Below are 11,367 nucleotides of genomic sequence, written 5' to 3' on the forward strand. Positions count from 1 at the left end.
TAGGATTTAATAGGCTGCAATGCTTCGCGTGTCTACCAGATGGCATAAATTCATGAATTGTAATGCAGTATATATATATATATATACTGTGCAGTATTGCAGCCAGCGGGAATAAAATGCTTCAATCCCTGCCTGGAAAATACCTCAATGCACTCGGCAGAAAACAGTCACAAACCTCAATACACCCGGGTATACCCGAATTCGTGGGACTAGCCGAGCTCGAATAAAGTGTGTCGCCAGTGTACTGGCCGTGTTCCTTCGACTGATGTGTCGCCCCTCTGTGACGTCGGACTCGACGTATGACGCGTTTCGCGTGATTGACACGCTTCTTCAGAAAGGAGGAGTCTAATTTCCCGATCAAGTTGCCTGGCTTTTATACCCTCTATGGCTGGGGGTGTATCATTCTATTCTCCAATCAGGGCTGGTTTAAAAGTGAAATGAATAATGAAGTTGTTTCTTTTTAGAATACTTTGCTGGATATTTATTGATGTATATTATTTTAAAGCTTTTTCTCTTTTCTTCCTTTCAGATCGCTACGTCTTGGTGGGGGGAGATACTTTCAGAAATCGGAGGTTCTATGGGAGATAGGTGTTAGAGAATATGGATATATACATGGGGGTCAAAATGGATGTTATCTATGGTGAAAAATGTGAATAATGTGTTTTTTAGGATCATGTGTTAATGTGTATAGGTGTAGGAGTGATACTCTCTAATTTGATTCGCCCCTAGTGGTCAATGCGAACCAGACTAGATTAATATATTTAATAACTATCTAAAATATATGAAAATTAAATTTTAAAAAATATATATATATAAATAAAATATAATTCTAATTAAAGTGATTTCTAAGGTGAGTTCAGGAAATATATAACTTAATTCTATAAGTGAAACAACTGCAAATTCATATACAGATGTATGTAAAGCGAATAGATTTATCTCTATATCGGATATTAGTAAGTAATATGATTTCTAAAATGTATTATATGTTATAAATAATAAATTGATATGTGAATATTATTTATAAGTATGCTGAAAAAATAAAACCTTTGTTTAAACCATCTGGACTCTGTGTTTGTAATAGGAATATCCATGGACATTCTCTCTGTAGGAGACGTTTATCCCAGTCTCCTCCCCTTGGGCCTGGTGCCACATGTTCACTTCCAGTAAATGGGAGTGTTTAATATCTCCCTGATGTATTTCATTCACATGTTTGGCTACTGGTTTATCTCTTGTATTTCCAATGTCTCCCATATGTTCCAAAATGCTCGTTTTCAGATGTCTCTTTGTTTTTCCCACATACATTTCGCCACACTTACATGTAATTAAATAGATCACTCCCATTGTTTGACAGTTAAAGTTCTTAATATTAAATGTCTTTGATTTCATAGAATTAGTGAAGGTTTTTGTTTTAGTCATAAAATTACATGCTTTACATCGAGCACATGGATAAGACCCTATAGGTTTGTCCCCATCCATGTTTTTAAAGGTTGTGCTTGAAAGTGGCTATGTACCAAAGTATCTCTAAGCTTTTTAGCTCTCCTGTAGCCTGTTTGCGGTTGATCTTTTAATACCAGTCTTAGGTCTGGATCTTCAAGGAGAATATCCCAATATTTATTAAGGATTTTTTTGACTTGGTAGGATTGGTCAGAGAAAGTGCTGATAAATCTTATGTTGTGATCAGTTTCTTGAATCCTTTTATTAGTTAGAAGTTTTGGTCTGTCCATTTGTAGCGCTTTGAAATATGCTTTTTATATTTTGTTCTTTGTGTATCCCCTTGTTTGAAAGCTATTTTTCATCTCTACAGCTTGTTTTTTGTATTCAGCTGTTGTTGAGCAATTTCGACGTAATCGTTGAAATTGTCCTATGGGAATATTCGCGATGATGTGCTTTGGGTGGTGGCTTTCCGCTAAAAGCAGTGTATTAGTTGCCGTCGGTTTTCGATATATACTTGTATGTATCTCTTCTCTTTCAGATTTAAAGATAGTAATATCCAGAAATCCTACTTTATCTTTACTTATTTGATAAGTAAGTTTGAGATTATATTCGTTGGTATTTAGTAGCTGGATAAATTCTTGGAGGAGTTTTTCTGTGCCATCCCGTACCAAAAGCACATCATCGATGTATCTAAGCCATTTAATGATATGTATGGTCTTCATGGAGGAACTTCATGGAGTCATGCACCCCCCAGGGACCTTTAACATTGGAGGAAACCGGGGGTATTTTTACTACCGGAGCCAGCCGCAATACTGCAGAAAGTGCTTTGAGTTTGGGCACACACAGGAGAACTGTGATAAACAAAATGTAGCAGTTTGCCGCAAATGCAGAAAGGAGGGTCATTACGCTGCAGAGTGCAAGGAGCCCTCTAAATGTGACTTATGTGAGGAAACAGGGCACATGGCTAGAAATTGTACTAAGAAGAGGACATATACGCAGGCTGTAAGGAGAAGGGAAACTGCAGAGCGCGCAGATGGATGGGTTAATAAGTAGAGTGAATATGATCTGATGCATGGCACTGAAAGCAGGGAGGAAACGCCCGTGGAACCAGCTGCTGAGGTTCCCCCTGATGAGCCCTTAACGAGGGGAGAATCAGCAGCTGAGGAGCTGGAGGAGGAGTTGCCAGATACAGGCATGGATCAGGGCCAGGCAGAAGGGGAGGTGCCTCTTACAGCAGGATTGATGGAGGATGTACAGAGAGAAGAAGATGTGGCCCTGGAAAGGGAGAAGGAAGAAGATTCAGCAGAAAGCATGGATACGCTGGCTGCAGGAGGGCAAGAAGAGCGCCCGGGGAAAAGAAAGATGGAAAAGGAAGAAAAACATACTCCTGCAAAAGCAAGGTGCCGTGGAGGGCTGCTGGAGGATACTGTGAGCGAGGCATCAGCCAGCAGCAGGGATGAGAGGGAAGAAGTGATCAGCCAGGTGGGAAGCCTCTCACCCAGCCCTTCCACCTACTCAGGACCGCCGGATGGGCAGGCTTCTCCAGGGGGGCAAAGCACATCTTTTGTGGAAGAAGGCTTAGCAAATAACATGGTGTTGGGGTACAGTGAAGAGGTGGAGAGAGCCCCCCTCAAGGATAACCAGGACATAAGATAAGTATGGGGGGGGGGTTTCTCCACTGGTGATATTTTGTGTTTTTTGTTCTCTCAAAAAAAGCTGAATGACTTTGGTAACAGCCTCACTTACTGTGAGAAGCTTAAAAAGCCCGGCAAGGAGAGCGAGGATTTTGGACTTGGTGGCCAAGCAAAAAAATGACATTATTTGTTTGCAGGAATGTGGGATCACAGACCCACCAAGAAAAGAAGAACGGGTTTGGGGGGATTCTGTATGGTCTGGCAGTAGGGAGAGCAGAAATAGTGGGATAGGGATTTTATTTAGGGGACAGGAGTTTAAAATTTGGAAATATGAAGTGATAGAACTGGGAAGGTTAATGTTTGTTTTGTTTAAGTGGAGGGGGAAATGTTTAGATTATTTAATGTTTACGCTTTGCCTGAGGAAAGGCAAAGAAGGAATTTGTTTGAAGTTTTAAAAAAGTTTTGCCAGGGAGAGTCCAAACGCTTGTGATTGGTGACTTTAACTGCATACTTAATGAGGGGACAGGGGGGGGGGGGAGAAAGGAGCAAGCCAGATGCTTCAGGGATTCTGTTGAAAAATATGTTTGAATGATTTTAGTCTAAGGGATGCGTTCAAAGTGTGGGGGGAAGGAAAAAAGGAGTTTAGATGGGTTAGTGAGAGTGGGGGGGTAAAATCAAGGATTGGTCATGTTTTTATTCCAAAGGGTGTAAAGGTGGAGGAATGGAAAGGGGTAAAAGTGCTGTTCTCAGACCATGTGTGTGTGCAATGCAAATTAGAACTGGAGCGGATAGAGAGGCATGGGAATGGCTTTTGGAAACTTTATGTGTCCTTGCTAGAGGAGGAGCGGGTAAGGAAGCAGTATGAATGTATGTATGTTAGATTAAAGGCGAGAATGAGGGAATTTGGGGGGTGAGTGAATGGTGGGAGTGGGTAAAGGAAAAAACACAGAAGTTTTTCATCAAAAAGGTGTGGAAAAAGCAAGAAGGCAGGAGGAGGAATATAGAAGGGCAATATTAAGGAAACAGTTTCTTTTTAGGCTGAGAGACATGGGGGGAGATGTGGGGGAGGAATTAGAGAAAGCAAGGAAGGGGGTTAGAAAATTAGTAGAAGAGAAAGGGGAAAAAATCATTCATGCTGCAAGAGTGGAAGCAGTGGAAAAAAATGAAAAATGTACCTCTTTCTTTTTTAAGAAAGCTTATTCTGGCAAAGCAAGCTTAACCCCTGTGCTAAATAAAGAGGGGGAGGAGGTGAAGGAAACAGAAGGGGTGCTGAGGGAAGTGAGGGGTTTTATAGGGACTTATTTAAGGAAAAAGAAAGAGACAGCAATATAGAGAAAGGTCTGATTGGAAAAATAGAAAATAAATTAGATAAGGAAGATCAGGAGTTTCTAAAGAGAGAAGTAAATGAGGACGAAGTAAAGGAAGTAATAAGGAGTGGGAGGAAAGGGAAAACACCTGGTAAGGATGGATTGCCCCATGAATTCTATGTGCAAATGTGGGATGTGATTGGAGCGGAGGTAATACATCTATGCAAAGAGATAATGACAAAAGGAAGAACACCAGAATCCTGTAAGGAAGGGATAATCACCCTGATATTCAAAAAAGGGGATAGAAGGGACCTGGAAAATTGGCGTCCTATAACCCTGTTAAATGCTGATTACAAGATTGTGGCAAAGTTGATAATGTTGAGAATTAAAGTGGTAATTAGCAAACTTGTAGAGGAGGAGCAGGTGTGTGCTGTGCCAGGGAGGCAGATAACAGGGAACTTAAGGCTTATTAGAGACATGATTTGGCACTGTAACGAAAGGAAGCAAGCTTTAGGTTTGGTTAACATCGATTTTGAGAAGGCATATGACCGCCTCTCTCACGGGTTTTTGTTTAAGGTTTTAGAGAAGCTGGGGATTCCAGTGGAGGTTGTAGATTGGATAAAATGTTTGTACAGGGATATATTTAGTAGAGCCCTAGTTAATGGGTTTTTGTCAGAAAGGATACAGGTAAAGTCAGGGGTGAGGCAAGGTTGTCCGCTGTCACCTTTGGCCTTTATATGCGCTATAGAACCGCTTTTGCAGAGCATCAGAAGTGACAAAGTGATAAGAGGCGTAGAAATACCTGGGAGTGGGGGGAGAAATATAAAAGTTTTAGGATACATGGACGATCTGACTCTGGTATGTACTAATCAAATGGCCCTTAAAAGAGCTCAGTTACATGTGGAAATCTTCTGCCAGGCTTCAGGTTTTAAAGTAAATTGGAGTAAAAGCAGCTGCAAGGCTTTTGGGGCCTGGCAGGAACTGGATAAAAGGGGGATTCCAGTAGAAAAAAAACAGATAAAATTATTAGGGGTGTTGTTTGATGAGGATCTTAGAGGAGAGGCAAACTGGGAAATGATAGGGGAAAAAATTAGCAGAAAAATCCAGTTTTGGACATTAAGAAAATTATCTTTAGAAGGGAATATATTGGTGACGAAAGCGGTACTTGTGCCAATTTTACTTTACATGGGAATGGTTTTCCCTCCCACAGCAAAGTGGATCAGGAAGATTACAAGGTTCCTGTTTATGTTTTTTTGGGGGTCAAAAGAGGAAAAATTGGTGAGACAAATTGTATGTAAGGAGAAGGTGAAAGGTGGCAAAGGAGCTCCAAGGATGGAGGTGATTTTGGGGGCAAAGTACACCCAAGTTTGTATAAAGTTGATTAATGGGGAAGAAACAAAAGCTGCCTGCATGGGGAGATATGCTGCGGGGGGGATGCTGAGGAAACTAGGGTTGTGTAATACAGACCTGAGGAGGCCGTTTTGTTTTGAGACACCAGAAAATTACAGGGTAATAGAGGAATTTATTAGGGAGTTTGATTTGGTTGGGGTAGAAAGATCACTATGGGATGATCAAAGAAAATTACAAGAGTGATTATAGAAAGAGATGAGTATGAAAGTGTTGGGTGGTTGGTTGAAAAGCATTTAAAAATAATGTGGAAGAATGTAAATCACAAGGGGCTGACAAACACTCAGAAGGACGTGACTTGGATGGCAGTGCACAGCTGCCTGCCCGTAAGGGAATTCCAGAGGAAAAGACATCTAGCAGAGTCAGAAATATGCCCTAGAGAAGGGTGTGGAGGAGTAGAGGATGTGGTCCATCTGTTCTGGAATTGTAGCTTTGTCAGAAGGGTATGGAAGTGTCAGGGGAAGCTGATAAAAGAACTGATAGGGATCAGGACTCTAGAATTCAATATGATGATGTATGGGTTGTGTGAGGTGGAGGTGGAGAGGAGGAGCATGTTGTGGAAGATAATAAACTGTATACAAGAAGTGGTGTGGGATGTAAGGAATGTGTTAATATTTAATAGAGAAGAGATTGGAGTGAACGTGTGTGTGAGAGTTGTTCTGAGCAAAATGTATACATATTATCTGTTGGATGTGAAGCGGTTGGATGAAAATGAAGGAAGAGAATTATGGAAACCAAAGTGTGGAATAAAATGGTTAAAAATGTATAAAAGGGTGGGGAGAGGAGAGATTATCTGGGTTTTCTTTATAGGGATAGGAAAATGTATTATTGTTTGTGCAAAATGTATAGAAAAATATAGAGGGAAAAATGTTGATGTGTTAATAGATTGAGAAATTGAGGGGTGTTCTGGGAGTGAAAGGGAGTGTGGTGAGAGTGTAGGGGGGGGGACCCCATATGCTCTTACCAAAGGGAGAGAGAAAGAAAGCTTCCCGGAAAGGGGGGAAAGTAATTGTGAGGAGCAATAATGTGCTACGAGGGTCCGTTTGGTGGAGTATCGGAGAGAAGGGGCCGGTGCTCCCCTCCGGTGGGAGACCGTCGGAGGAAGAGCATATGGGGAGTGTGCGAGCTGGAAAGAGGGAGAATGTGTTAGATGAGGGAAAACAGGACAGGTGTTTGTCCCTGCATAGGGTGCTAGTTAATGAGGGGAAAGAGTTTTTCTTTATTATAAAATGTATTTGAATGTTGAAATATGAAATGTATTAACAACATGTATGGGTTGTTGTAATGAAAGGGGGGTTGTTATTTTCCGAAAAGTGACTCTGAAATATTGCATAAAGCAGCACATTTACAAACAAATCTGGATTCATTTTTTTTTTTTAAATGGCCGTTCCTTGCAGGATATGGGGTTTTTATTTCACCCCCTCCCCACCCTAGTTCTACATGGTATGTCTGGGTCTCTGTAGCCAGACCACCCCATGTGATGATATCACAAAGGGAGTATACAGTACGTTCTAGAGCAGCGTTTCACAAATGGTGGGTCACGACCCGGCACCGGGCCACGACAGCAAAATGCCGGGTCGCCTAAAAAAACCTCTTGTCGGGGGGCATGGCTAGGACACAGGGCAGAGCGGTCGCACTTCTGCTAGGCTCCGTGAAAAAACAAAACTAAAAATCTGCTGCTGCTTAGCTGTGCACTTGTGCAGGACCCCATGCAGAGAAGCAATCAGCAGTAGCTCTGCCTCTAACACTTCCTGCATCTTCATGGCACCAGGTCAGGGGGGAGGGAGGTCAGGTGGGTGGGTATGGAAGCCCAGAGCATGCACAAGCTGTGGAACCCTAGCTTCACTCCAGCAAGCCTTGAAGAAGAAGAGAACCTGCCTGCTCCTGCTCCATTGTGTTTCCGACTACAGGGTAAGTGCAGCAGCAGCCCCCCCCCCCCCTTCCCCCAAGCAGGCAGAAAAAAATTACTTTCAGAACAATTGCACTGCAAGCACTTTTAGACATTTTATTGCACGGGGACTACTGGAACTGGGTGCCCCTGGTCTCTCTCTCTCTCTCTCTTTGACCTCCTTGTTCTCTCTCTGCCCCCCCCCTCCTGGTCTCTCTCTGCCCCCCCTGGTCTCTCTCTGCCAACCCCTCGTCTCTCTCTGCCAACCCCTGGTCTCTCTCTGCCAACCCCTGGCCTCTCTCTGCCCCCCCCTGGTCTCTCTCTGCCCCCTCCCTGGTCTCTCTCTGCCCCATTCCTGGTCCCTCTCTGCCCCCACCCTGGTATCTCTCTGCCCCCTCCCTGGTCTCTCTCTGCCCCCTCCCTGATCTCTCTCTACCCCCCCTGGTCTCCCTCTGCCCCCTCCCTGGTCTCTCTCTGCCCCCTCCCTGATCTCTCTCTGCCCCCTCCCTGGTCTCTCTCTGCCCCCTCCCTGGTCTCTCTCTGCCCCCTCCCTGGTCTCTCTGCCCCCCCCCCCTGTCTCTCTCTCTCTCCCTCCCTGGTCTCTCTCTGTCCCTTTCCCTGGTCTCTCTATGTCCCCCTCCCTGGTCTCTCTTTGTTCCCCTCCCTGGTCTCTCTCTGTCCCCCTCCCTGGTCTCTCTCTGTCCCCCTCCCTGGTCTCTCTCTGTCCCCCTCCCTGGTCTCTCTCTGTCCCCCTCCCTGGTCTCTCTCTGCCCCCTCCCTGGTCTCTCTCTGCCCCCTCCCTGGTCTCTCTCTGCCCCCTCCCTGGTCTCTCTCTGCCCCCACCCCTGGTCTCTCTCTGTCCCCCTCCCTGGTCTCTCTCTGCCCCCTCGCTGGTCTCTCTCTGCCCCCTCCCTGGTCTCTCTCTGCCCTCTCCCTGGTCTCTCTCTCCCCCCCCCCCCCCCCAGTCTCTCTGTATGGACATTCTTATCTGTTTTATTTTACCTATAGGCCAGTATAGGATATAAAAATTTTAGTGGGTCACGAAGTAGAAGTATAAAAATAACCGGGCCACGGAGAAAAAAGTTTGGGAAACCCTGTTCTAGAGTTTCTAGGCTCCAAAGTAACAAAGAGCAGCATTTAAAACCAACAGATTGCAAACTATCTGCTGAGCGTTGCAAAAAACAATATCTATCTATCTATCTATCTATCTATCTCTATCCAGGGAGCAGCAGACAGTGTTAGCTTGCTTCTATATTTATGCAAATGCCATGTAAGCAGCCATGCTGGTAAAGGGCAAAGTGTCAAGTTTGCCAGCAGGACTGGGCATCTCTCCCTTTTTATGCAGCAGCAGCAGCAGCAGCAGCAGCAGCAGCAGCAGCAGCAGCAGCAGAGAGAGTGCAAGAAGGTAGGGAAGATGTAGATAAATACATTTATTTAAATAAAATAAGTAAATAAAAACATTTAATAGAAAAAAAAATAAAAAAAAGCCACGATCCTGCAGGTGGCTCTCCCAGGGCGAGGCTTGCTCATTGCACTTGGAGCTAGCTGACCTCTGCGATTTCCCCACATGCGGGAAACTCGACTGCACAATTTCTGGTAGTGGGGGACTGCGTGCGCGCTCTCCCCTGTTTTTGGACTGTTAGAAAAAACAGAAACAAAAATCAACAACAACAACCACCACCACCCACAGCACAGGTGTTTGTTCAGACAAGCTGCTATTCCCACTGCTTGGGCTTTGGGCCTGGTCAATAACTGTGGCATAAAAGGAGCACCCACCCACCCACCAACTAGCCAGGTAGCAACATCTCAAACAGGGAGAAATGACAATTAGGCACCTGCGCAGACATTTAGGAATAAATTCAGGTGGATTGGGAAATAGGGAAACACATATAATTCATGAAAAAAACATTCTAAACAAAAAGGGCCAAGAACTGTAGAATATGAGTTGCAGCAGCAGCAGCAAAAATGTATCTGCTGAGCGATGCAAAAAAAACGATCTATCGATCTATCTATCTATCTATCTATCTATCTATCTATCTATCTATCTATCTATCTATCTATGTATCTATCTATCTATGTATCTATCTATGTATCTATCTATCTATTTATCTATGTATCTATGTATCTATGTATCTATCTATCTATCTATCTATCTATCTATCTATCTATCTATCTATCTATCTATCTATCTATCTATCTCTATCTCTATCTCTATCCAGGGAGCAGCAGACAGTGTCAGCTTGCTTCTATGTGTAGCCCTCTTTCCCCCCCCTAAGTGAGATTGGGGTGGGTAGGTGTATCTGACTACTTCTCAGTGTGGTGCGGTACCTGTTTGGCAACCAGGAGAGCTGAGCTTCCGCCACGGGAAACCTGGGGTATGTACTTACACTCGGTGCAGCGCCTCCACTGATGAGGGATCCCAACGGGGTGGGAGTGTGCCCTCACCAGAACAACCATACAGTAAATACACCGTGTGAATAAACAGTATTTACTGAGCATGACTTGTAACTTCAATAACACTCTCTTTGCATAACATCAAACAATATATGAATAACAGTGCATAACTCTGATTGCATACCATCCCCTCACCCACATGTCCATCAACACATTTCCCTCAGTCTCTTGAGTGTCCACAACAGTAAAGAAAGTGTGTGTGAGGGATAGCGCTTCCCTGTGTTGGGGCTCGGTGGTGCACTTAATGTATACTACCTCCCTGACCAGTCCTGGTCAGGAAAATCCTTGGACTCAGCAACACCGCACAGTGATCCCACGGCGTGCTGCGCTGCTCTCTGCAGGAATGGATGCACACGCTGACTCCACAGGGAAAAGAATCTCCAGCCGTAATGATCCTTGAACACCGTCTCTGATACACGTTGTACTGACAGTCAGGTACTGTCAGACAGAAATCCTCTTGCTCTCTAAATATGGTGAAGGAGTCCCTGTCCTAAGGCCGACCCTATACCATACAGCTTCCTCTGGTGTCATAGGGGACTAACTGGGCCCTGGGGTATGCCCAGGGAGTCCCTGCATGCAGAAGAACTCTCCCTGTAGCTTCTGTCTGATCCCAGACTCTGGCAGCTCACCACATGCAACTGCCACTGGTGATATAACACACACTGAACAACTAGAAAGCAGCCCCCCCTTCTTCCTATGAGGGGCCTCTCACGGACACAGTCAAATAACTGCTGTGGCTGCACTACAAAGCCACTCTGTATATTCTACTCAGAGCACACACCACGGCAGCTGTGCCACTGACTAGACTTACACACACCTAAGGGCAGGGTCCCTATCTAAGGGGCCTTCCCTAAGAACTTACCCATTAACCTAGTGGGGAGTGGGACCTACCTGGGACCTGGGGGTAACCTGGCCTAGTGTAAGAGCCTTGCTCCTTACACACTTCCTCCCCCTTCCTGATCCCAGCTCCAACTGACAACGTGGTCCCCGCAACATTGTATCCTTCCTCCACAGGAGAAGCTGCAAAACCCTATTTGCTGGCTGGCTGCACGTGATGTGGGTGAAAGGGCTATCCCCAGAGGCTGATGGGAATTGTAGTCCACTCAGGACCTCTGTAGCATTGGGACCGCGTGCGCTATCTTTACTGTGCACGCGCGATCCTGTAATGGCTACCGCGGTGGTAAGGGAGCTAGGGGGAAGCCTGCTACACATATTTATGCAAATGCCAGGTAAGCAGCCATGC

The 11,367-nt window shown here is 44.9% G+C and overlaps 1 non-coding gene across 1 annotated transcript; it reads left to right on the forward strand.

Annotated features, from left to right (window-relative positions):
- The first annotated feature begins 9,138 nt into the window (after positions 1-9,138).
- LOC142477503 (U1 spliceosomal RNA) lies at positions 9,139-9,298 on the forward strand. Its single transcript, XR_012792440.1, has one exon. It is a non-coding gene; the product is annotated as a U1 spliceosomal RNA (small nuclear RNA).
- Positions 9,299-11,367: the final 2,069 nt, after the last annotated feature.

The sequence above is a fragment of the Ascaphus truei genome, unplaced genomic scaffold (genome assembly GCF_040206685.1).
Source record: "Ascaphus truei isolate aAscTru1 unplaced genomic scaffold, aAscTru1.hap1 HAP1_SCAFFOLD_2169, whole genome shotgun sequence".
Classification (NCBI taxonomy): domain Eukaryota; kingdom Metazoa; phylum Chordata; class Amphibia; order Anura; family Ascaphidae; genus Ascaphus; species Ascaphus truei.